Source organism: Haliotis cracherodii, unplaced genomic scaffold (assembly GCF_022045235.1).
Source record: "Haliotis cracherodii isolate W230 unplaced genomic scaffold, xgHalCrac1.p SCAF_8, whole genome shotgun sequence".
Classification (NCBI taxonomy): domain Eukaryota; kingdom Metazoa; phylum Mollusca; class Gastropoda; order Lepetellida; family Haliotidae; genus Haliotis; species Haliotis cracherodii.
In genome coordinates, this window is record NW_027266341.1 from 4735729 (window position 1) to 4761788 (window position 26060).

Sequence of the window (26060 nt, forward strand, 5' to 3'; positions counted from 1 at the left end):
TAGGGATACAATGACATACATCAACCAAGTCAGCGAGCCTGACCACCCGATCCCGTTAGTCGCCTATTACGACAAGCATGGGTTGTTGAAGACCTATTCTACCCCGGATCATCACCCGTCTGTCCGTGTAGGAGCAACGATTATATATGTAGAAAGGTTCATAGGATACCGCATCATATTACATCCACACTGCGATGCTTCTGTATTCTCAAAGTCCGGACGATTCAAGTAAGTAAAAGCGACAAAACCCTGTCCAGAATCATGTCCATTGCACGATTTCAACCTTATCATAAAAACGTGTTTATGAATCACTATCAACAGTGATGATACCAGGTGTTCACGAAAAGGTGGGCGTATCCTGCCTCACCGTTGGCACCCTTCATAAACACATGCACAGGTAAGTCAACTGTTCGCTTGAAAAAAACACGGGAACATACGGCACAAGTCAAACTAGGGATTTGTATCGGACATCAGTTTGGTTATTAAGGTCATTAAGATTTAATATCATTAAGGAACGCTCCACACATGTAAGTAAACTTTCGATCTTATTTCACGGCGTGTCAGCTGGATCTGGGAGGAACGGGATGTAGGTCTTAGAGTCTATATCATCTATAACGTTGGTGAAACACTAGAATCATAATCAGCAAGAATGTAGGATTCTGTATACATGATGCGATAATTATAGGATTTTGGCTCACCAAAGGGACGCAACTCGTCACAGCGACTGATCCACCAGTCATCTATCTCAAGGTCATAATCAGTGATTTGTTCAGCAGACTTTGCTAATCTGGACCATTTTAACCGGGCACCGTACGGATTAACAAGGTTTCACTATATGCTGTTGTGTTTCCTCGTCTACATCTGGGGGTGACGTATGTACGTTATGGCTACAGGCTGGATCATGCATGGATATATGATACATTGTAAGCCATAAGTATAATCGCACCATCGCTACGACTTACCGGCGTCAGTTGTCCTTAAATAGGCCCCAAACATGAATGATTAACTCAGTCTCCTTCAAGTACCAAAGTCCACAAAAATAACTCCCTTTTATAATGAAGTAGCCCAATATTTTGGATTAGTCACAAATGTTCTCTCCATCCGGCCATATTTTAACACAAGCTGCCGCTAGGTGCATTTAAAAATCGATTTCGACTTGAGAAAGACAGAATCCTCACATCAGCAGGAGCGGCATCGCTGTGAATGGATTGTCTGTAAATCCCTTGGGAATTTGCTTTTCACACGTGCAGGCACTGCAAGGAGTTCAGCCAGCAAAATGTACACAATCACGGAAACTTATGCCCGGTCACTGTTTGGAACTATTAATGTCAATAACAACCTTACCATACGCAAACACTGAGCATGCACAGTCACTTTCTAATTGAAAAGTATAGTTTCAGAGAATGACGGCAGCGGTATGGTGTACAAATAGTCAGATCGTTGCTACCGTACATATGTTATCCAACAATTGTTACACGGACGAATTCCGTAACGAGGCCACGATCTTCAGAGCCATGCTACATTAACCATTGTCTTGATCGTGACCCTCCCAGAGGGTTGATAATCAATTAGAGCGCAGTATCCATCTGAAATACCTATCCCAGTATCCCATGCTTGTCATATTAACCGACAAGCATGGATTGTGTGGACGGTCCCTTAACTGATTGCGCGTTATCATACATGTATGATTTTGGGAATTATTGCATAGAAAATTCATTGTAACTAACTTATAGTAGCAGTTCTGGTAGATGTTTATGTAAATGAATGCGTTAACATGATAATATATACTGTGTTTACATTTTAGCTTCCCTGTAATCTTTTTGATATTTATGCGAGTGGATATTGTGAAAGCGACGCTGGACAAAATTCAACCACGACCTTGACCTTTGTCTGGACCAGGCACACCAGCGTCAGAGTGCTTAGACACAACCCACACCATCCGGTCACGAGGTTAAAATAGCAAATATAGCACGCACGTGGCAGTATACATCTCTCATAACTACCCCCGTGGCAGTTTCGCGGAAAAACAGGTCCCTAACTGCCAATTCCCACTGAAATGATCGGGTGGACAGAGATATGGCTGATATTACGCTATCGGCCAAACACCAACCACCCAATTCTTCTTCAAGGGGTGAGGGGGAAGGCGGGGAGAGAGACAAACATGAGTTGCGGAAGACCAATTCTCAACGGGATCTTCACGTATAGCAGTAATCTATAATGATTCAACAGCATATTTACGTGTGATATTCCCTATTAATCTCTCAGCTCTTGATATAGAAGACCTTCTCTCTTAACCAAAGCTAATAAAAACGTAAAGATATGAAGAGTTAAGCACATCTTATTGATTTTAGGAAACTCTCCATAAAAATCACATTTCTTACACTTTTGTCAAACATATATCGCATGCACATACGCACACACGCACACACGCACACACGCACAAACACACACGCACTTAGTATTCACTGAATATAAGGTGCAGGTGCCCATTGCTATATACAATGCAATGCAACTACACCAAGCTACGTCCAGACACACAATACACCTCGGTGACCTGATTCTACCTAGCTACCAGACAAGGATAGAGATATCTGTGGCTGTTTCCTGTTCTCTCATCAACACTGGGTCGATTAACAGCGACAGCCAAGAGAAAGACACTACAGCTTTACATCTAAAGAAAGCAAACCCCAAATAGAGCCATTTACATAGAATCTGAAAGGTTGCCTACCTCAGCCAAACACGACCAGACCCTCACAGCTTGTATCCAAGACTTGGTATCTGGATGAGCTGAGTAACACTGCAATACAAAATTCAAACAGTTTACTTCTCGTGAAACTACTCCAGTCAGTCAGTTCCGGAAGAAAAATCAATGCGAGGGCTACAGTGGTTCTGTCGATCTGAAGCCACTGAAGATGGTCATATCCAATACACACTTTAATTTGTTAGCCTCGTTAATAAGAATTTGAGCGCCGGATTGTATTAACAATTCATCAAGCAGGAATGAGGTTTAATTGACCAACAGCTAACGGTGATCGGTCAAGTGGGATCTCTCCTGTGGAGGAGAGTCTCTCTGTTGTATGCAGCGAGTGCTGATATCCTAGATTTTTCATTATCCTGCTATGCAGATGGAGTATATGTGTCCCAAAGTATGAACAGCACTCAGTGACACAGCTGTTATGGACTGGATGTACGATACTATATAATAACGTCATTGCAAGAATCAATATAGACATATTTCTCACACACAGTTGAATGTATAGAGCAAGTATATATACACACAGCTGTACCATCATCTGGGGCTAAGATCGGCAGCACCAAAGTATATATCATTTTATGACTCAAGTGAGTGAATGAGTGAGTGAGTATGGTTTTACGCCGCTTTTAGCAATATTCCAGCAATATCACGACGAGGGACACCAGATAGCTTTCACACATTGTACCCTTCGGGATTGAACCCGGGTCTTCGGCGTGACGAGAGAAAGCTTTATCCACTAGGATACCCAACTGCCCCATTTATGACTCAAGACAATATAGGAAAACATCCCTGTATAAAATACCTTGCGTGAACACATTCAATAACGTGACAGATGTTATGCAGACCCGAGGTTAAGTCTATCGGTGTGTCTCCTGCTACAGCTATCACCACAAATAGCACATACAACAGATGTGGGACAGAAAACGTTATTACATTCCGACTCAAGGACCGATGGTTATTTGAGTGAGTTAGGTTTAACGCCGCTTTTAACAGTATTTCAGTTATATCACGGCACGACTATGGTGCTAACAAACCTAGAAACATAATCGGGCCGAACCGGGATTCGAACCCACAATTATAGGTTTCTTGCGTGCCTAAGGGACGCAACTCTGCACAGCGAATTGCGGCGCCTAAGACGACTGGGCCATCCGTGCCCCCGATGGTTATTTGAAAAGGTGTAACTGGTATATAATGTACACTGCTGTACCTTTTCGCTGATGGGAACTTGTACAACTTGAACCTATTTAAGAATTATTTATTTAAGAACCTATTTATGTATCTCCAGAGATACAGCTAACACTACGAGAAGCGAAGCAGCAAAGCCTTTGTCAGCGAAGCGACAACAACACATGTTTGTTATGGTCAAAGATGTGGATCTGTCTTTCTCCTGTGACTCCCCTGATGCGGTCCATGATAGGTTATTAATTCGGCTATGTCCTGTGGTCACTGACATGTTCCATTGTGAGTTGAGCCGTGATAAGGACATATCGCTATGAATTAAGCGCTTGGCTTATTGCATCAATGGGTGTTTACTGTAACGCCGTGAACCTGATTTCCCGTGATAAAATGGTGGGGAACGCGTTCTGGGTTCAGGATGTGGACGTCATGTCCAGTTCACCCGTCCCGAATGTGTGCACGTGTGTCGGAGAGAGTAATTTGTAATACGAGTGTTGTCTCACGATACATAACCTGTAGTCGATATTGTGGGGTGTGTGTGTGTGTGGGGGGGGGGGGGGGGGGGGGGGGGGGGTCATCTTCCGTCAGTTTGACCTTCCAGATCGGTCAACGATAAAACAGTTTTCCACTTTTAAAAACTGCTGTGGATAGTATATAGCCATATATAATTCCTATCATAAAGAGCTGGTTGTTTCCGAATACTATAATGATCGTCACAACCTAACCAATACCTGCCACTAATCAGATCATATATAAATATAATGAGCTGAAGATTATTGCACTTATATAGCGACATGCGGGCACGTGTGTGTTGCTGCTTGTACTAGTCCGGACTGATGCCGATTTATAGTGCCAGCACACTGAGATACCATGCCGCAGTTTAACATGAATACCCCACTCAGACACAGTATACTTGAGCCGACCAGTCCTTGTTAAGCCCATTAATGCCGAGCGCCAGACAGGGTAACAACAAGTACCATCGTTTAACGTCTTTTGGTCCAGGGAACGAACCCCGGACCTTCCGCTCTCCGGGCGGACGCTCTACCACTAGACCGCTGAGGCGGTCTTATATAAATATACGTCTTGCTGTAGATAACACAATCTTACAACGTTCTACTATATCAACATGTATAATTATCATGCTAAATATCCCTCCCCTATTCTCAAGGAATAGAAAAAGAAAAGATAAGCGTATCCTGTCGGAATGGTGGTACCCGTCACAAACACATGCAAAGGTAAGTCAAGTGTACAGATGTCCAGAGATCATTTAGATGTCCGCCAGATGTCCGCCAGATGTCAGCTAGATGTCAGTCAGATGTCTGTTAGGTGTCTGTTTGGTGTAAGTCAGATGTCCGTCCTAGCAAGGGCAAGTTCAAATCGTTTTATGTGGTTAACTTTGTAATTATTGATTACCTTGTTTACTCAGACACTGTCGTAATTTCTAACATAGCACCAATCACAGCATATACACTTCGAGAAGGAGTGATCCCCAGACGATAGAGAATTTTACCTGAGATTCTCTGACCTGAATAAAACACCTTTATATACAGCGATAAACCTAATTCAACGGTAACATGAAACGCGCAATATCAGTCGAGCTATATCCTTAACCACCAGTGAAGTTATGGCAACCCAGCTGTTTTGACCTGCTTCTGCCAAATGCATGATGCACTACATCGTGATGCATGTGATTATGTGCAATTAAAACGCAATTCGTCATTCGCAGACGAAAACAGCTTGTTGTGAGAAGATATTGGCGTGAAGACGTTATTTGTCCATCAGCTGCACCTTGTTATGTTGAATGTGTTGTGTGTTACAGTCGCGTCTCATTATTCAATGTTCTCGATTGAGGATGACCCGTCGCATGCGTAATGTACACTGTCATGGTTTATGTGACGTGTAAGTAGATTGACACTGGTTGATATGTATTTCTGTCAGGACAACATATCGTTGTCCAACATCATTTTCGTCTGGCTGCTTCTAACCGATTCGTTAACGGATTTGCCACAGCGTAATGTTTACGTTTCATAAATAAAAATCAGAGGATGTTCCAAGAACATTTTGAATCCATCAACTCATTAATGAATCAGTCCGTGTTTTCCTGACACGTCGAGTCTGATGGTTTTCATTTACACGCAGACTGGGGTCGGCAGCTGTTAAACAACTTGTCGAGTATTTTTCTCAATGTAACTATTTACATATCGACCAGTTGGACGATATTTCAATGTCTGTTTTACAGTGGAACCATATTGAATATTACTTATGCCTCAGGATGTCACGGATGGTCTATTGGTCAATTTGATGTACTGTTACAGAATTACTGTTGGGGATAAATCACTCACTCACTTATAGAGAGATTCCGATATGTCTATAGTATAGTGTTTGAAAGGCAATATGATGTTTAGATGTTTTGTCAAGATATTGATACATTACAATGACTTACACATTATTTCGAACCTATCGTAAGTAAAATTGATGGCTATATAACAAATGCAAACTAAACTTAATTTGGAAAACAATGAAACTATCAACATGTTAAAATATTCATGAATCACACAACCATGTGGGCTTCATGGCAACACATACAGCTTGTAACGCTATTATTGTTGCGATGATTGCTGGTTGTGACGTGTGGAGATGCGTATCCTATCTATTAAAATCACCTTCTACCTTTATAGGACATTGAACCAACATTTAAAACCTATGCTTAAGTCTATAATAGAACATACATTATTGAAACGTTAAAATTCAGTCCTTTGCTTCAGGGAAGACGGTGCGGGAGACTGAAGCATTAAGACACCCGTGGGGTTTACAAAAGTGTTAATGACATCGCTTGGAACCTTTTAAATAATTAAGGGACCCTTCGTGCCATGTCGTCTTTGAATCTAGGGAGGACGTAGAGAAGACGGACGTGGCTTTGATCTAAGCACTGATGACAACCGCGTTAATTAATCTGTCATATCCTGTGCGTAATAATACGCCCCCACCATACCCTGTACAACTCCAGTACTGCTGAAGCATGAGTTGTGTGGATATAGCGTCAGGCGATAATGATACGCCCCAACCATACCCTGTACAACTCCAGGACTGCAGATGCATGAGTTGTGTGGATATAGCATCAGGCGATAATGATACGCCCCCCACCATACCCTGTACAACTCCAGGACTGCAGATGCATGAGTTGTGTGGATATAGCGTCAGGCGATAATGATTTAAAGGATATTTCTATAATATGTTCCACATGAACGCGTTATGTGCGCTCATGCATGAGATACGTCATGTCAGTGTGTTGTTGTTGTTAGTTTTTGTGTGTGTTTGTATGTGTGCGTATGTGTGTATGTGTATATGTGTGTATCTGTGTGTTTGTGTGTATGTGTATCTGTGTGTGTTTGTGTGTATATGTATGTGTATATGTGTGTGTGTGTGTATGTGTATATATATATATATGTGTGTGTGTGAGTGTGTGCGTGCGTGTGCGTGCGTGCGTGCGTGCGTGCGTGCGTGCGTGCGTGCGTGCGTGCGTGTGTGTGTGTGTGTGTGTGTGTTTGTGCTATGGGCCCATAATACAACAATGTTAACACATTATCTGGCCTACGGTCAGATAAGTGATGACACCAATCACACAGGTCTCCGTACGCGCGTCCGACCGATGCCAAACTTAGAATTAGCGTCTGCAGATGCATGAATCTCATTTACACAAGGTGTATCTGAACTATCTGAATCAAGAACGGACATGATCAAGACATTACGACAGATATATATCCATTGCCCCGGCATTACATTTAAAGCATTTCACACATGAAATTTCGTAGCAGTTACGTATAAGAACTCTTCATGACATCGGATTTGTTTCTGTATCTTTCATTGGCATTTTAGAAGATGTAGTATCAATGAAGACAGAGCTGAGTTAGTTTTAAGCAGGGTTTCTGTACCGACAAGTTTCATTGAGCGAATAGCGATTTTGAAATCCATAAGATTTGTTTATGTTACGTATATGAAATTGTCATTGATCGGAAATAACTAAACCTCACATGTATTCAACAAAGTCCAATTGTTAAATCAAAGCTATTGCAATTACTTACACATTTCTCCTGATATGTTCTGGAAGACTGTCTTACATTAATAGAGCACATATTTCCTCGATCTCCTTCTGTGGGAGTTGCTGTCATATGTTTTATCTAAATTTAAACACAGCACCACTATATTCAGAATGTGTTATCCTGGGGCGATGTGTTTGCCATGAAGCCTATTTTATTCACATGAAACCTACATCATTGTCTTAGCCTCGCATAATTGAATACCACAAGGTCCTGAGAATATAGTACAACATACAATTAGAGTCAAGGTGCCACCTTCAATATACTGTCTGCAGTAGCATTGTCCGTTTCGATAAATTTCCCCGAGGAGTCTTTGTCCAGCATCAAGACTAAGGTCATGACACAACGCTGACCTATCTCAGTTTCTTCATAGCTGTCCTCATACTGAATATCATAAACTGTATGCATTTCTCATCAATCGCTTTTCTATGAATAAACATATTCATTGTTCTCTGGGGAGCAACTAAAACAATATTGTGAGATAGATGACTGTAAGACGCTAAGTAGGAAACAACGTTCAGTGACCCAGCCGATTGTATCATGGTGGCACGTGATCCTATGCATGACGCAAAGGTAAATGAAGCTGGTGGCGGAGTGTAGACACATGGGTGACCGTGCTCGGAAAGCCATCTGATTGGATACATTTGCCTGTTTATCCAATAGCGATTAAGTAGATGGTATTATAAATACACAGTAGGCAGTTCAGGTTGTATTCTCGACAGGAGAATGCAAATGGAATTAATCCCGATCTATTAATGCCATGCGCTTTAAGTTTGCCCTTCGTACTGTTGACGTTATACATATGACCTAAGCTTCTTCTTATTATCATTATAATTATTATTAGTATTACTATTATCATTATACAGATTAAAATAAACAATAGCAGCAAAGAGGGTTTGAGTTATCCTAGCACAGGCTGGTTAGGCTCATCATCAGCTCAGGGCCCTTGCACCCTCTACACGCACCCCAGACAGCGTATGGGACTTCTCCCAAAAAGTGCTGCCTTGTCGAACCTACGCATACCTTTTCGGAGAATGTGAAGACTCCCCAACACTGCAACCTATTACATTACCCAGATTGTCAGAAGGGCTGTATTCCTGGCAGCAAACCCGGGTACTCTCCCAATGTCATCCGATTTGGAGGTACCAAGCCTAAGGCACCGAGAACAATGGGGAGTCGGACAACTTGGTAATTGGGATGCAAGTTTGACATTTTGAAAGCGAGGTCTGCATATTTGCAATGTTTTTTTCCTGAATCTTGTCAATTACATTAGTGTCAAAAGGGACTTTAAAAAAAGTAATGATATAAATGATTTCATTGGATTTATCAAAAAGGACAAGATCAGGATCATTGGTCTGAGATAACGGAGACTGTATACGGGCCTATTCCAAAGAATTTTGTATTTATCGTTTTCCATGACGCCCTCTACATATTGTGGATCGTACCATGGGTGGACCTCTGTGTCAAAACCACAATCATGGCGAATAAAATGATCAAGCCACTGGATCATGCCGTTTAAGATACAGTGTTTGTGCCAGAGCTGGGCATCCACTAAAAATGTGTTGGACTGTCTCAATAAATTCATTGTATAATAATATTGTATATCATATTTACATTTTGATGCAAAATGACACATTGACGGTTTTGAGTGGGAAGTGACTGTTCCTGAACAGCAAACAGCCTTCTGGATCAATTTCTAGGCCAGCCGACTTCATCCAAGCGAAGGACTCAGGGTTGCTGATAAACTTGATGCAGTGGTCAATCCGACAGCCTCTCCTTGAAAAACTGAGTATGTGCCGATCTGATATGGCACTTCACTTTGTTGACAGTCATTTACGTACCGTCCAGCAGTGCAGAACCATCAACAAAATCAACATTGACATTGCCAGTATGTCCCTCATCCTCAGCTTGTTTACGACGGCGTGGGTCAATGCATCAATCACTGGTTTGTCTAGTCCAAATTCGGATATTTACAGGTTCTTGTGCGTCATTTAACAACAAACAAACTACGAGCTGAACCAGGCGGTCTGTAGAATGTTCACTGAAGTCACTGTTCCCTTCATGTCGGTCACTGTTCCACATGCTTCAGTCTTCGGTGTCTTCATTTCACATGTTTAGCTACAACCGAGCTCTGTAATTTCTATGGATATTTAAAAAGAGCGTCATACGATTCTTGCTCAAAGGTTATTTGATCACAGAGTTATAACATTCAAGGCCTCATTAAAGTTTCCCAAATTTTTTATGATGGTCATGTGGAGAAAATTTACAAATTTGACACACCAGTGTCCGATGCAATTCCTTATTGTTTTTAGCGCCACCGGTGGGGCAGGATACGCTCACCTTTCATCGAACACCTGGTATCATCACTATTTAATAGGGATAAATTAGACACAAATAATGGATAACAACATCTTAATTTGACTGTAACACCGTTTCGGTATAACAAGTAATGGTAATATTGCTTGACAACGGTGTGATGATCTATACCGAAAAGCTTATCAAACAATTTAATTGATAGCAACACTTAGACACATGCTCATGATATAGTCGGAATTACATAATCAACTCTGCTTTTAGCAGTTATTTCTTATGAATGTGGAAAGGATTTTGTCGCTGTCATAGCATATAGGTTTTCTGATCGCGATAAAGTGTTGTGTTATAACACCAGCAGAGCCGGGTTACAATTCTTTTCCCAGCGGTCGGCCATCATTCAATAAAGAATATTTCGTACGGATGATAGGTGAAAACGGGAATGCTGAAGTTATTTTCTGATCCTCAGTTTCTGTAAATTAACGTTAATTACCTTTTCTATGTGAGCTCTTCATCCATTAACTCACGATCCCAAATAATTATATTCTAAATGACTATAATATTGTGAAAGGTCTTGATGTAATGAGTAACCACGGCTTTTCTAAACAGCAGTACTTTCAACCACACAACACATCTGAAATGGGAGCTAAAAGGAAAGTAAATTAGAATAGAATGGATATTCAACAGAGAAACATATTCAACAAACCCGTGAACAATGAATAATGTATTTGTACGTACGTTTTTAGATTCTATTAGCAAGCTCTCGTCTTTCTGATAATCAGAGCTCAACAAAGCAAGCTCGGCCACAAACGTTGCGAATACAACCGATCTTAAAAGCATATGAATAAATAAATTAATATAACTGAACTCTGTGACAAATATCTGAACCTATAAAAGATTCGAAAAAATAGCAGAAATAGATTAACAAAACACCACAACAAAGTTGAGGATAATATCACGGATCGACCTTCATGAACTTATTATCCGGAGTGTGTGCAATACAATTACGTTTTTCCACAGGACTGTTCGTATGAACTCCTTGCTCGAAGTAGAGCTCGCTCGCTTTACCGACATTCTTTGTTTCTTTAAAGAGACGCGGATAACGCGTTTATATGTTTCGGAGTTGCACATGCAATTCCCTGTTTTGCACTGAAGTTAAATTTCCGATGCCAAGAACCATCCGGCCGTCTTTGGGGAGATTGAACCAAGTAGCTGATTCCAAGGAACGAGGCTGCTCTGAACACATTGCCGTCAAATTAGAAATGGGGTTTCTTCAAACTTTCCTCTAGTAAACATTGTTGCACATCAATGCACCGCTGTAGATTAATGTCATTTTTTCAACATGAAAACAGTCAGTCTTAGAGACTCCTTGTTATATTCAAATATATTCATGTGAAAAGCAGGATCAGTCGTCGAAGCGGGTGATCCGCAGCCACTAGACATACAGCTGCCTCGATGTGCGCACGCCCTTTGCCACCTTTCCTCGAATCTACCCTGGTCACGGTCAAGTGACCACTCCGGTCCATCACTTTATTTCCGGCACCGCTCGGGAATGTCCGGTGGTCGTCGTCGCACAGTCTCATTGCATTCTATGTTAGAGATTTAGTGACCTGTTTCATTCTCTTGTGATTCAATGGCACATTCATACCATGTATTCATTTGATGTTTGTTATCTCCTATATGTTCAAGTATTGAAAATGTTTTTGTGACTGATTTTCAAACATTAGGGGACTTGATATGTACACACAGATATTTCTCATGTATTTTTTGCCTCATCAATAATTGTACATAGCTTGTTGTAAATATCTAATAATACCCTTGATTGGCTTATGTTCAGCTGTTTTATTTTGGTACTTACATTTTCAGTATAGATATAGTAGCTACTTTGTTATTCGTATTTTCACCATGTTTAGAAACACTGGTAGACTATGCGCCACAGACAATATATTCCACGGTTGTTCAGGAGAGAATGTTCGCCATGAGGTCAGCGCGCAGTATATATAAAAAACTTCGTCAGATCTTGTGTCTTTACCCCCAGGACTCGTTAGGCTGTTTTAAGGGTAGGTTTGCTAGGGGGTGGTCATATAAAGCTCAGGTTTCGTAAGTAAGTGAATATGGGGCACCTTTTTGGGGAATTTTAGCATTTTTTGCTCAGTCAAAGTGACTGAATCTTTAGTCTGTTAGACTAGTTTGATATTCAGACGTACTCGTCTATTTTATAGTCCAGGTGACTTAGTTTAGGGATAGCCTTATGTGTTTATTATTTAACCCAGCCAAGGTTATTCACTCTTTAGAGTGTTGTGTTAATAACTCAAGTGTTAATTGGTCGCAACCGCCTTCATTGGCTGTAGAGCTATGTTTCTTGTCTGTGTCATGCCAAAGTGTTATTTTAGCCACTCTCATTTTATTTCTGCAATACAGTTGCTTAGCCAAGCCGCTCGTGTGTTTGCGCTGATTTAATTAATCAGTAGCCTTTGTCATCGCACACGGTTTATTTGATCCTGTATTTTTGTTATCTATTGGTAAATTAACCTGTTAATAATAATTCTGTGAATCTGTTCCCGCGCTTTGATTATCACTTTAATATGCTTAATAGATCCCCTGATCATTGGAGCACAGCTCCGTGACACCCTTCAAACATCTGATGTAACATAGTGTGGCGGCTTATTGTTCGACTGCGGAGGTCGTGGAGGAGTACCACAACTGTAGGACAAGGAACAAACCATGATCAAGGCGAAGCTTGTATTTAGTTCTATGACCAGATGGTCCTGGCAGTGGTGAAGTGGTGAAGATAGTTCTCATGTTAAGTCATTTTAATTCAGTTTTACGCTTTGTTCTGTTCTTCCATTATGCTTTAAGGTTAGCATTCAAAACACATAATGTGTATTTATCTACGTGAACATGCCTTACAATCCGCCATTCACCAAGTTTCATCGTAAAATTTCCTTTGTGACGGGTGACACAGGTTGGGCAGGATAACCGCACTGTTTCGCGAACACCCGGTATCATCACTATTTGATAAAAACATTTGCAAACTTGTCCAGGGTCTTCCATTACATTTCTCTGCCATTATGAATCAGTCTGTTATAGGAAAGCTACCACCGGACCTGTATTTCATGTTTAATCTCACTATTATTCAGGGGAGGTATCCAGAACAATTGTATAATATCATCATTGTCCATATAAATACATCACCAAACCCATTGTCTCTGCAACTGTATAAGAAACAGGCGGATTGTCCTTTACATTTCGAACTGGTATTTCTATGTTCCCAGGTTGATGAAAAACAGAGATATGGAATCAGACACTTTCTGTTAGCTATCAATCATGATATATCTTATGGATACAATAAACTATATGACGAGATTAATAGATAGTTCATCATAATATTTCACTTCTAATAAGCCTCTGTGCTGATTATGTCAGGTTAAAGACAAAGAAACTACATTTGGTGACGAGGGACTACAATCTTAAACAGAGAATAGACGTGAATCATCAGACAAATAGATATTGTCAAACTCGGTAACCAGACTACACTATCACGTGGTGACCCTATGAGGTTGAGGTTGAGGTTGAAGTGCCATGTAACTACGGTTTTCATCCGCTGTAAACACATTCAAATCTTGACAAACGATAAATTACCATTATAAACATCAATTTCAAAGTAGGCAAATGTCTTTGCTACAATGAGACCATTCAAAAACATACTTGACAATACATCACTTACTTCAGTTTAAGTTTGGGATATCGTCTGTTTATTAGCTATTACTGTCTTCCAAATTTAACTTTTATCTAGCGTTTTTGATAAAGTAGTCACAAACTATTAAGATCTGCAAAGTTGCTATATTGAGTTTACTTTGAACGTTCATTCATTCATATCTTGTGACAAGATAATGAACAATCAATACGGATGAGACAAATTTTGAAAAGCAAATTGTTTGAGTAATGACACGGGATGTTCGTGAAAAGGGTATGGATGTCCTGCAAACCCGCCCTAATGTTCATTACAAAATGTAGGTGTTGGTTTGTTCCCTAACGCCGCACCTAGCAATACACCTGCCATTTAAATGTAGACAAAGGGGGCAGTACAACTGGACCCCATGGGGATGCCTACTTCGTGCTGAAATGTCATGTTCCCACATTTCACATAGCCCAGCATTATACAAATTGTTTGTCAGAAAACTTCTGATGGCATTTACTTTTATTTTTGACAAATTGCCCTGAATCTTGGAATATGGAGATAACTTATCTGTAGTCACCAAGTTTAGTGACACAAATTTCCCACGGATGACAGAATGTTCTAAAGTTTTCCTTTATGTTTGACGTGTGGGATAGCGGTTTGTCTTTATTTGGTTCTTTTCTTAAACGGAAAAGAAATCAAGCATTAATTCCACTTTTCTCAAATGTTTTCTGAGCATATATAGTACGTTTTACTGGTCTGTATTTCGAATTACCTTTAACACAGGGATTTGGTGATACCTTTGCAATATATCTCTCTTTGTGCATTTTTGATGGGACTTTGGAATCCAGTACAAAAGAGGAATGGACATAGCTTCAGGTTTCAGAGTCAAGCCAAACGATGTTGGACTCTTACAAAATTTGGGGAGAGTGCTTCTTCAGTTAACACACTGGTCCTATGCGTTTAATATATCGGTGGGAACAACTTCACATTTTCATGTGGGTAGCCAGATTTTGGATGACAGCTGACTGGGACAGAATAAAGATATCCTCACTGGTTGATAGTGATTCATAACACAGGGTCCTAATATAGTCGGAATCGTACAACCGACAATTCTTGTAGCTTATGACCATGGAAAGGTTTTTTATTCCGATTCTGTTTCCTCATTCATTCACACCAACACTACACACTGATCCTACTCTAAGTCTGAGAGACATTCAACAGGTTCATCTTCATATCTTCTTCATAATTATTTGATTAATTATCAATACGTTGTGACCAGAACTGATAATAGGCTGTTCGCGATGTGTTAGCCATAGATAGTCCACAAAAATGGAGTTATTGTCTACAATTGAGTGATGTGTAGTCAGGTTGTGAGCAGTGAGAGTCGTGACAGACACAAGAAGTGGAATTAACATCGACAACAAGTTCTACAACACGTTCCTATAATTTAACAACTTATGAAATGGTGTTTGTTTTAGGGAACGAAAATATTGATGGTTCATGAAATTTGAGTGAGTGAGTGAGTGAGTATGGTTTTACGCCGCTTTTAGCAATATTCCAGCAATATCACGGCGGGGGACACCAGAAATGGGCTTCACACATCGTACCCATGTCGGGTCTTCGGCGTGACGAGCGAACGCTTTGACCACTAGGCTACCCGACTGCCCCTCACGAAATTTGAAATACTGTGGAACATAATGGGAAACCGATTACAAGTTCAGGGACATGCGGTCCTTTTCTGATTTAGTGGACTTCCGGTTTGGCCAAACGTTTCAAAACAACATCAAGAACTATACTCTCTGTGACGACATTCTCCAAGAGTATTACTTAATTTGACAATTGCATCTTTAGACGAACTGAGATAGAACATGCAACTGGTTTGGGGTTCATCCAAGGTCTTTTCACTCGTGCTGAAATTGTGACGCCGTAAGTTTCGAAAGATTTTGCCACGACAAAGAAAAATATTTTTCGATATAGATCTGATGAAAGGGGCAGATGGCAGGAATTATATCTTCCCACCACTTTCCACTTCACGTGTATCTGCCTAGATACACTACATTTCAAAACTAACTTCTTTTCAACATGATCCAAATACAGTAAATAGCAACACCGGTCGATATCAGTAACCAATACGATCGCGATCCTATCGGAGGTGGACTTTTAGAGACCCGTAAGCCATCCCCGTATGGACGGGGTCGCGATCTTTAGGGATATTACATTGCACTATTTCAATGACTTTGGTGAGATGACGTGAAACGGGGTTTGAGGTCGCGTCCAAGATTATTGCACTTATATAGTGATGTGCATGCACGTGTGTGTGGCGGCTTGTACTAGGACGAACTGATGACGATTGATAGTGCCAGCCAACTGAGATACCATGCCGTAGTTTAACACAGACACAGTATACTGACTCCGAGCCGACCAGTCCTTGTTTTATCCCCCAAATGCCGAGCCCCAGACAGGTTAACAACAAGTAACATCTTTGAACATCTTTTGGTATGACGCGGCCGAGTTCGAAACCCGGACCTTCCGCTCTCCGGGCTGACGCTCTACCACTAGACCACGGAGGCGGCCGAATGACTTTGGTGAGGAGCGTGTCTCTTTAACGTTTATTCCTAGTTCATCGAATTAGTTGTTGACATTTTACTTATTTTGTAGACTACTGAATGGTCCCGAAGTGAGTTGTATCGAAAGGTGACTATGCTACTGTCTGACGTCAAATTCATGCAAATTGTACCACAACTTGTTTGTCAGTATGCCTTGCATTTTTGTTGGTTCGAGCTGAAATACAATATCTGCCTATTCTTGGTTAGATATTGAACGTGCGAGATGAAATGGAGCTCGATATTGATCTAAGCGAGCGATGATGTACATGTACATGTGCAACTGGCTGTCATGATATTACGTTGAATGAGTGATACTCTTATGAACAGCGAACATAAGAGATACAATTGTTTTGTTCAAATCACAAGTTTCAGTGTTGGCTTCAGCCGATTGAAGCAAGGGAACATACAGCTAACATGTGTGAAAAAAGCATTAAATTCCACTAAACTAACGCACATGCTATCGTTTTGAGGGATTCTCATTGTTGCCATTTTCCACACACAATATATGATCATGAATGCTTCCCTTCTTCAAAACTATTCCGACGTCCTGGGACACCTCAGTTGCAGGAGAGTTCTTTCGTCACGCCGATCCCCGGAACGATAGTTAGTTTTAACAGTTTAAATTCACAAAAGTGATTGGATTCGGAACACTAACTTAAAATACCCTCTTCGATACCAGATACGATTCCAACCATGTGAAACTCATTGTGATCGTCCAAAACAGTTAATGTTTGGATATATTGCTGACATGTCGTAAAACGTCACGCCCTCATTGACTCACTCACTCCAACGACATTCGATTAATAGATATTTTATCTAAACCTTAAAAGGTTAACGTTTCGAAACTGGACATTTTCTTTAATACCGTTAATGGGTTGTTCGTCTTTTCTGTGGAATCGTTTAATCGGTTGCTCCTTTGTAAACACGCATGATCATTTGTCCTGTCCTTCGTTTCTGGTAAATTACTTCATTATTGTTGCAAGATTACCTTTGTCAGAAGACGAAGTTGAAAGAAAGACAATTTCCTGGAAACCAATGGAATGTTGATTAGAGGTAGCACCGATTCTTTATGAAATGTTAATTAAACCTGACACTGTAATGCGAGGACGCTTGATAAGACGATCACCCAAGTAATGAGAGCAAGGACCAATATCGCCTCCGGGAATAAACCCTGACCTCGAAATTAAACTTTAATTTGATCATTTAGAAAAGACTTGCTGAATGATTATGGTCATGCGAAAAGACACAAGAACCATGTGAATAAAGACAAGTTAACATTGGCTGTTAACATTTAAAAGAGTATATTCCATACAACCCTTTGCTGTCGAGAAGATTTCCTCTACTATCTTAAGACTTGTGGCGATGCGTTGTACATGTTATGTGCAGGACACTTCATTGCTCAGGCAGTTCATAAGGCTACTAAACTCCTTTTTCTACAGAGCACATGTCCTTATATCGTGTCCAATGTCAATAGACGCCATTAAAGGTCTGTACACAGTGATATATGACATGCAAATGCGAGTGATGTGCCCATTCTTGGTTTTAACCGATAGTGTGTGCGATTTCTTGTTTATTGCAAAACATCATAATGAATAAATTTCAACCTGATCAACTCCCATTATCGACAATCGAATTATAAACAGTTTTCTCTTATTGTTTTTTTAACATCAATCTTGTTATGTACATGAAAAGACATTGTGTCCGTGTTTGATGTTCTAACGCTTCTTGAGGTGCATACGTAGAAGCGAAAAAACCCTTTTATAATCGTAACAAATATCTGCTAAAAGTAGAGTCCCTTTTCCGAATTCGACTGTAGCGTAAGTATATATGTATCACAACAATTTAGTGATGGTACCATGTGTTCGCGAAAAGGTGAACGTATTCTTCCCCACCAGTGGCATCCGTCACAAACACATGAACAAGCATGGGCTTTAAATAATGAAGTTATCAGACATCAGATTCATCACACAAACACATGAACAAGCATGGGCTTTAAATAATGAAGTTATCAGACATCAGATTCATCACACAAACACATTTCCTGCAACGAACATCCTGAAGCTCCATGGGATACCTGGTTAGAATAGTTTCCCAGCAACCTATGCTTGTCTTTACAGGCCATGGATTGGATGGTGGTGTTTTATTGTACCCCGACGACGGGTTGTGTGGTCCAGACGCGGTTATGTACAGATCACCGTCATATACCTCGACTAATGTTGAGTGCGCCGTATAAACAACAAACAAACATCATCAAAATCAAAGTGGCACACTCCGTTGATACAACAGAATGAACCATTGGAAGCTAGGACAACGTAAGCAAACCTCTTTAATAGTGGAATGGATTTCACATTCATACGTTCAAAACAAAAAAAATATGTTCTAAATTCAACATTCTTCTTAATATAATTCAAGAATTCACAAACAGGAAATCAAATTGAGGTTCCTATTAAACAGAATAACACTTCTTTTCCAACCTTTATCGCCGAAATACCCTCAAAGCGAGCATTATAGGGTAACGTAATCGGGGAAAATTGATTAGAATCTATAAAGAATGCACCGAATGGTGGTTCCTACTGGTTCCTTGATACCCATTGGGCCTCTGTGTAGCTCCGTGTCCGGGATCTCCTCAAGCTGGGCATTTTCAAAAAGTAAAGCAATTGATCTTAAGGAGTACACGTCTCGTGCTAGCGCCACCTTCCAGCTGGTAGAACAAAACCTATTAATCTCCGTTTGGCTGAGCGTGTTTGACACGCAAACGTGTAGTCTTATTGCTGTATTCGTCACGAAGCCCGTTTCACTGCAAGTACGACAACCATCAAAGGACAATGATGTACAAATATCTCATTTGTTTTTTCTGACGCAATACATGAGAACGAAATAATGTCTTGAGTGTACCACGATAACATTCGAATGAGGAATTAGTTCAGCTCTCATCAATAGCTGTAGTAATAATGGTTGTAATAACAAGTTGTCCCTCTCGAGAAAATGCAATTTGGTTTATAATAATTGCATTAATTATATCATTCGTCAGGTTCTAGCCGGTCAAGTGCATTGATTTAGTGCAAACCATGGTAACAACTTAATGTTTAAGTCTTTTTTTATTTGATCACATTTGTCTGTTCTTTATCATTCTCAGACTTAATCATATATGGCTTTCTAGGCTCGAGATAAGAGATAACTATAGAGGACTCCTGAAACATAACATAATAACCATGAACTGTGGAAGGATAACTGTCTGTAAACATAGGAGCAGTGTCAAGGCAAGTACAATTTGTTTGTTGCTTGTTTGTTGACACTATGAGCATCGATCTACGCATCTGGGATACTATGTCATGCAGCAACCCAGTCAGCGAGTCTTAGTCGCCTCTTACGATAAGCATGTGTTGTTGAAGAACAAGTCTTACCCGAATCTTAAAGTGGGCTCAAGTATTAGTTATAATTTTTCAGAGTCGTGACTAAATCACGAAAAGTAAACATGCCAAGATCACAAAAGGTCATTGCAAGCACATTCAAGTCACATCTTGCTCCTTGAAGCTACGGTCAGTCACGAATGGATGTATTTCAGTCAGTAAAGAAACCCCAGCGTGCCTTCTGCCCATGCTGGCTTACATTGTTTTCTGTCGCAGTTAATTGAACAAACCTTTATAAAGAATTTCACATTTTCAGCTGTAAATAATAAGCTAGCTATTTGGCCATATTTATTTGACGGGGGCTATACTGTCTAGGTGGTATCGCTCCAGGAATATGCACACCATCGTATACTTTGCTAAATGCAGTATCAGCATATAACACCTTTCTTTCCAGGGTGCCAACACGCATATTTATATTTACATTTGTGACAGAAATGGTGTGTTTATTTGTTGCCTTAGCAAATCTAGTTTGGACAAATCATGATCATATCTACGCGCGTATACACTTAATTTGAACAACGATAATACCAGAAGAACACTGACTAACATATAAATGTTACTGTGTGACGATGGTGGACATTTAACACTTTGTTATATATCATTGACTATTGATGTAGATGTGACCGTGCTAGCAGAGTGGCCTGAGAGGAACACTAACAATCTTCTTTGTACCTCAGATCGTGTGTGTCATCGTACCCTAATCAACCGCTTGTATGAGGTCTAGAACTTTTGAACGCGTTTCTACTTACATGTACTCATTCACAATGCCGTGTAGCGCTGACGCTAAACCCCTCTTGTACTCTTGCCCAAGACCTTTTTACACTTGCTCCCGACGGGATAACGCTGAGCTATTGCTGATTACGAGAGGAAGCCCGCTCCCACACACGGCCAATGTTTAAGAATGACCGGACCTAAACGTGGGTACAGTAAAGTCTCCGAAATAGAAGATGTAATAGGTGTTTTAACACTTTACATCGAACATGTGTTGGTGCCAGGGGGTTGGTGGACAATTCGAGTGTGTGAGGGATGTTATCGGTTGATGAGCGCACAGCGAGATGGGCTGTAATCCATGACATTACTATCGGCAGGAAATGCCTTGAGATGGTCTGTTCAGTGTGATGCCAGACTGGGGTTCAGTATGCTAATATTAGCCCAGTTTACCACAACCTTGATGTTTGAATTTGTTGCTATAAATGGATTTCATTTCATTTGACCGATACAGAATATGAGTATATCTATTAAATTTATTAATATTTCTACTTCAAATAGCGTAAAGCAACACGTCAAATTGTAGTTACATGTTACACCACAGCCTAGCGTCCTAAGACAAAACGGTTATTGTTATCTGTTGTTATATAACCTTGATATAATTAAATTTTGTATTTAAAAAATCATATATGGGCGACATACATGCACATTGATATCGTTGTTGTATTGATATAACTATTGAGATTCTGTAAAGGGATAAAACGAAGTTGATATAACAAGTTAACCGTTATTCCGTCACAAATGTATTTCAACTCTTTAATTTAATTTGATTTGACATGGGGTTTTACGTGTTCACGATTACCCACTATAGCGACGTGCGTTTGTACGTTCGTGCGTTTATGTCTATTTATTGCCAGGGGCTACACTGTCATGGTGGTATCGCTACAGGTATGCCAGTATATGCACACAATCGTATACTTTGCTAAATGCACGTGTCTACGATTACTGCACTATAACGACTTGCGTTTGAACGTTCGTGCGCTTATGCGTTTGTGGGTATATATACACTAATAGTAGTATACTCCAGAACATGATAATTATACATCTGTGTTTCATGATACACAGTTTTATCAACATTAGTTTAAGACTACCTTGGCAATCAGGTTTCAAATCTTACATGTGCCTTGCATAATATGTTAACCACGTGTGAAGTGGATGGTTTATATATTTCAAGAGTATTTGAAATTTACTACATTTCCTATTTTGAAATGGGAATTCCAACTCACAATATGTTCATCATGTCGTCAGTTGTTATGCTATGATTAACGTCAGCAGTTGTTAAAATTAGCCAGATTCTGTACTTCAAAATTTATGTAGTGTAAACATTGCTCAAATTTATTTAACGAGTATTTGTTTGAATTTGACAAATCAAATTTACACAAACACATTTTGGTCCCAAGAGGCTGTACACGTATTTTGTTCCAGGTCCTGCCAGAGATCCTCTGACGTCCGTACATGTATTTTGTACCAAACCTTGCCAGAGATCATCTGACGTCCGTACATTTATTATGTACCAGGTCTTGCCAGAGATCATCTGACGTCCGTACACTTATTATGTACCAGGCCTTGCCAGAGATCATCTGACGTCCGTACACTTATTATGTACCAGGCCTTGCCAGAGATCATCTGACGTCCGTACACTTAGTATGTACCAGGTCTTGCCAGATATCCTCTGACGTCCGTACACGTATTTTGTACCAAGTTTTGTCAGAGATTCCTGACGTCCGTATACGTGTTTAGTACCAAATCTTGCCAGAGATTCCTCTGACGTCCGTGCCAGGGTAATAAATAATGGTGCTGTCCTTCCATTGGTCACTTTCTACCGAGGTCTCACACTACTGCTGACCCGGACCGCTCACTTGCGCTGGCCATGGGGGAAACTTAGTAAGTTCCTTGGTTCTTCTTACTTACATCTGGCGTTAAACATTATAACACTACACTGTGTGTGGCTATTTATACTGAGGTGTGGGTCAGTTAGTTTCTTTAGTATTTTTGTTGGTAGGTTGGTACTTATATAATGGCCATCATGGTCTGAACTCACCGTCACTGTTACTTCAGTTTGTATTTCTGTTATTATCTACTGTAGGCAGTTATTGAATGCACGTGGCTTGGCGTCTTGACTTCTATTCTAACTTGTTGCGAGTGGCTCAATGGAGCCTGAGATACCCCTGGACGTAGCTAGGGTGATACACCCTACAGTACTCGCACCTGGTGAGTTCTTTGGGCTCGCGAGATTCACGTGATCGCTGTTTTGAATCTCTGATCTGATTATTGGTTTATATGTGTGCGTTTCGCCAACATGGTAAACGTATTGACCTGCATCACCTTCAGAGTAGCTCTCACATCCGCAATCACGACGTACAATGCTGTTCAATACGGCGTTAAAACAACTCACGTCTTCATCGTTTCCGTGTTGATATTTCTTCGATGCCAAAATCCGTTATATTCAAAGAAAGGGTAATTGTAAAAATCGAGATAGTTAAAACAAATTCAGTTATGATGAGTTATTAAGTGCATGCAATAATCTAAGAAAATGGAATACAAATTTACTAGAGACGTTATATCCTTTCACGTATTATTCAAGTCCAGCATAGTCACTATCAACAATGTAGAGATCGATGTCACCGCATCATGTGCAGATGTAACGTGTTCTTATACCACGTGTAACTATAATCAGTTTCATCTTTGGAGTGTTTTTCGAACTTACAATCATTATTCACAGGTTCTGTCTAATTACCGATCGTGTAAATTTTTTCATGTTTATCATTTGCTTACCAATTCCCAATTGTACTTTAGATCTGAAATTTGCATGTGTTGATCTGAATAATTCATTTCCCAAATAAGAAACTGCATTCATCAAAGCCGATGGCAAACCGGGGTTCATTAACCTGAGGTCACGAGAAAGTATTTTCGTGCTGGAAAGCCGCACGCAAACATGTTGTAGCGGTACATTGCAGTAAGAAGCAGGATCAGCCAAACTTAAAAAAACGCATTTGGTTGGCATCGTTAAACATCCACATTCAATTGTCCGTGTCGAACTGACCAGGTTCTCGGACAGGGTTAACTTATGGAAATCTGCAAATACAACGTTTCACTTGAGTCTCTGGTACATGTACCAAGCAAGTGGTCAACCAAGAGTGAGTGAGTGAGTTTGGTTTACCGCCGCTTTTAACAGTATTCCAGTTATATCACGGCGTGTCAGCTTAATGTGGGAGGAAAGCCCGAAGTGATGCAGGTCTCAGACGTTTACCACTTCGGTGAAACCCACGAGCACGGGTATGGTGCTGACAAACCTAGAAACATAATCGGGGTGAACCGGGATTCGAACCCACAATCATAGGTTTCTAGCATGCACAATGGACGCAACTCTGCACAGCGAATCGCGGCGCCTTAGACGACTGGGCCACCCGTGCCCCCAGTCAACTAGGAAGGACGTTATATAGATAAAAATGTGTGGAGGATACGTGGCTGGTCCAGTCGTCTAAAGATCCACAATTGGCTGATTAGAGTTGCTTGTTTGCCAGAAACTGATCGTGGGTTTGAATTCCAGGTTCATCAACATGGTAGACGCCTAAGACCTGTCCTTACATCAAACAAACAGGCCATGATTTAATAACTGCTAAACCCATCTCACTCACTCACCCTTATGACAGATGTTGATCACGTGCTTATCTTCATTTATTTATAAACCAGTTTTGAAGCAATGAATTCGAAGTTGATTTGTTGAGTTTATTTTTGTGTTTATTGCCAAAAACAAAGTGACTGCAGACGAAAATATCTTATACCGAAAATGCTTACTGAGAATTCAACCGGCAGTAAAATTATGCGTTTGAGATTGATTTATTGTGACGAACCGCCAGTTCTGAAAGAAAGATTTTGCACTTCTTTTAAAACCATAAAACAGACGTGTAGTTTTGAAGATGTGATACATAGAGAATAGCATCAACACACGTTAAACCAACCAGACACTGAGGTAATCTGAACATTAACATCTTCAAAAAGTAGTTCTCCATCTTTAACGGCCACGTGGATTGACGTATGTCAAATGAAATCTGTTTCGGCGGATAATCTACACTGGATATTCTCTTGCATTGGCAATTGCATATTTACACCATACGCTCTATAATATCCATGCCAAGTTTCAAGAAAGGGTGCCCGCGAGAAAAGTCGTCCCCCTGGTTGCACTCTATGTAGACTGAAATTTAGTCCCAGAAATAAGGTATATTATTTTAAAATATATATCTACAAAGTGAAAAAAACAAATAAAATCCAAATGTAGCCCAGAAGAATTCCAGGAGCTAAAACAACCAAGACTTGCCAAATCATTCTGGACTTGAGTTGGAACCTTTTTTTATTTTTTTCCTTGGAATCTGGGAGGGGACTACACTCAATGGTCTGTTATTCTTTCCAGACAAAAAAGGAAAGTGAGACATACATTGTTTCCTGTTTCTGTGGCAGTAACTAAGCCAACACGACACGGCGGGGATGCCAGACATCATTACGGACTAACCACGACTAAACAGCCCGGCGATAAATCACCTCTATTTCAATAGTAGTGAAACCAGGAAGTCGGTACCGATCTCCTTCAACCAGACACTGCACAACTGTTCACAGTTAGAAACATACATGTGAATGTGCCGGGATGGTTCTGGTGAACAGGACTACATAATTAGTCTCTATTTGAGGTTCCGATCTCTGAATGCATATTCTGTTGGTCGTCCCCATGGGTCGTTGGCTTTACCAGAGTGGTCCTTCATCATCAACCTGCATCACTCTAGACTTTCCTCACATATGCGTCTGATATGACTCAAATCAGCTCAGCCTCTACCCATAGAAAGCGTTAATAATAAGGTTCAGGCTATACCTTTAAGACGTTATTGTGATTTTCGGGTTAATAAAAATTAATGATTGATCACATTAATCAAATAACCATACTGGTTTTTTGGCGAGATCGCATACGCTGATATTTCTCGAACCAAAATGTACTTCTCTCTCGTAATGATGCAAAATATTCAACAGACACCTAACCCAAACGATGAATCAAAGGTCGGTATCATTAAAATCAAGCAACTCGATCCCCAGAGACAGACCTGAACGTCGTTAATAATCTCCGTAAAAGAGATTACGCCTGCAAAAACAAAAGTCATAAACAACAAAAAGTAAACAAAACCTTAAAAACAAGAGACAAGCCAGCTATGTTCCTATCGACCAGCAGTTTCTTTGTTAATGAAGCATGGTTCTTGATAGAAGGCAGAA

The 26060-nt window shown here is 40.4% G+C and overlaps 1 protein-coding gene across 4 annotated transcripts in view; it reads right to left on the minus strand.

Annotated features, from left to right (window-relative positions):
* LOC139450159 (glycine receptor subunit alpha-2-like) overlaps window positions 1-26060 on the minus strand; it is an 86243-nt gene that overhangs the window by 33984 nt on the left and 26199 nt on the right. For 3 of the 4 annotated variants that reach the window (XM_071231831.1, XM_071231828.1, XM_071231829.1), the window contains exon 2: window positions 2729-2797. The exons of the other annotated variant lie outside the window; for it this stretch is intronic. The gene's annotated coding sequence lies outside the window, so the exon portion shown is untranslated. The remainder of the gene's footprint in view (window positions 1-2728; window positions 2798-26060) is intronic. 4 annotated transcript variants of the gene reach the window in all.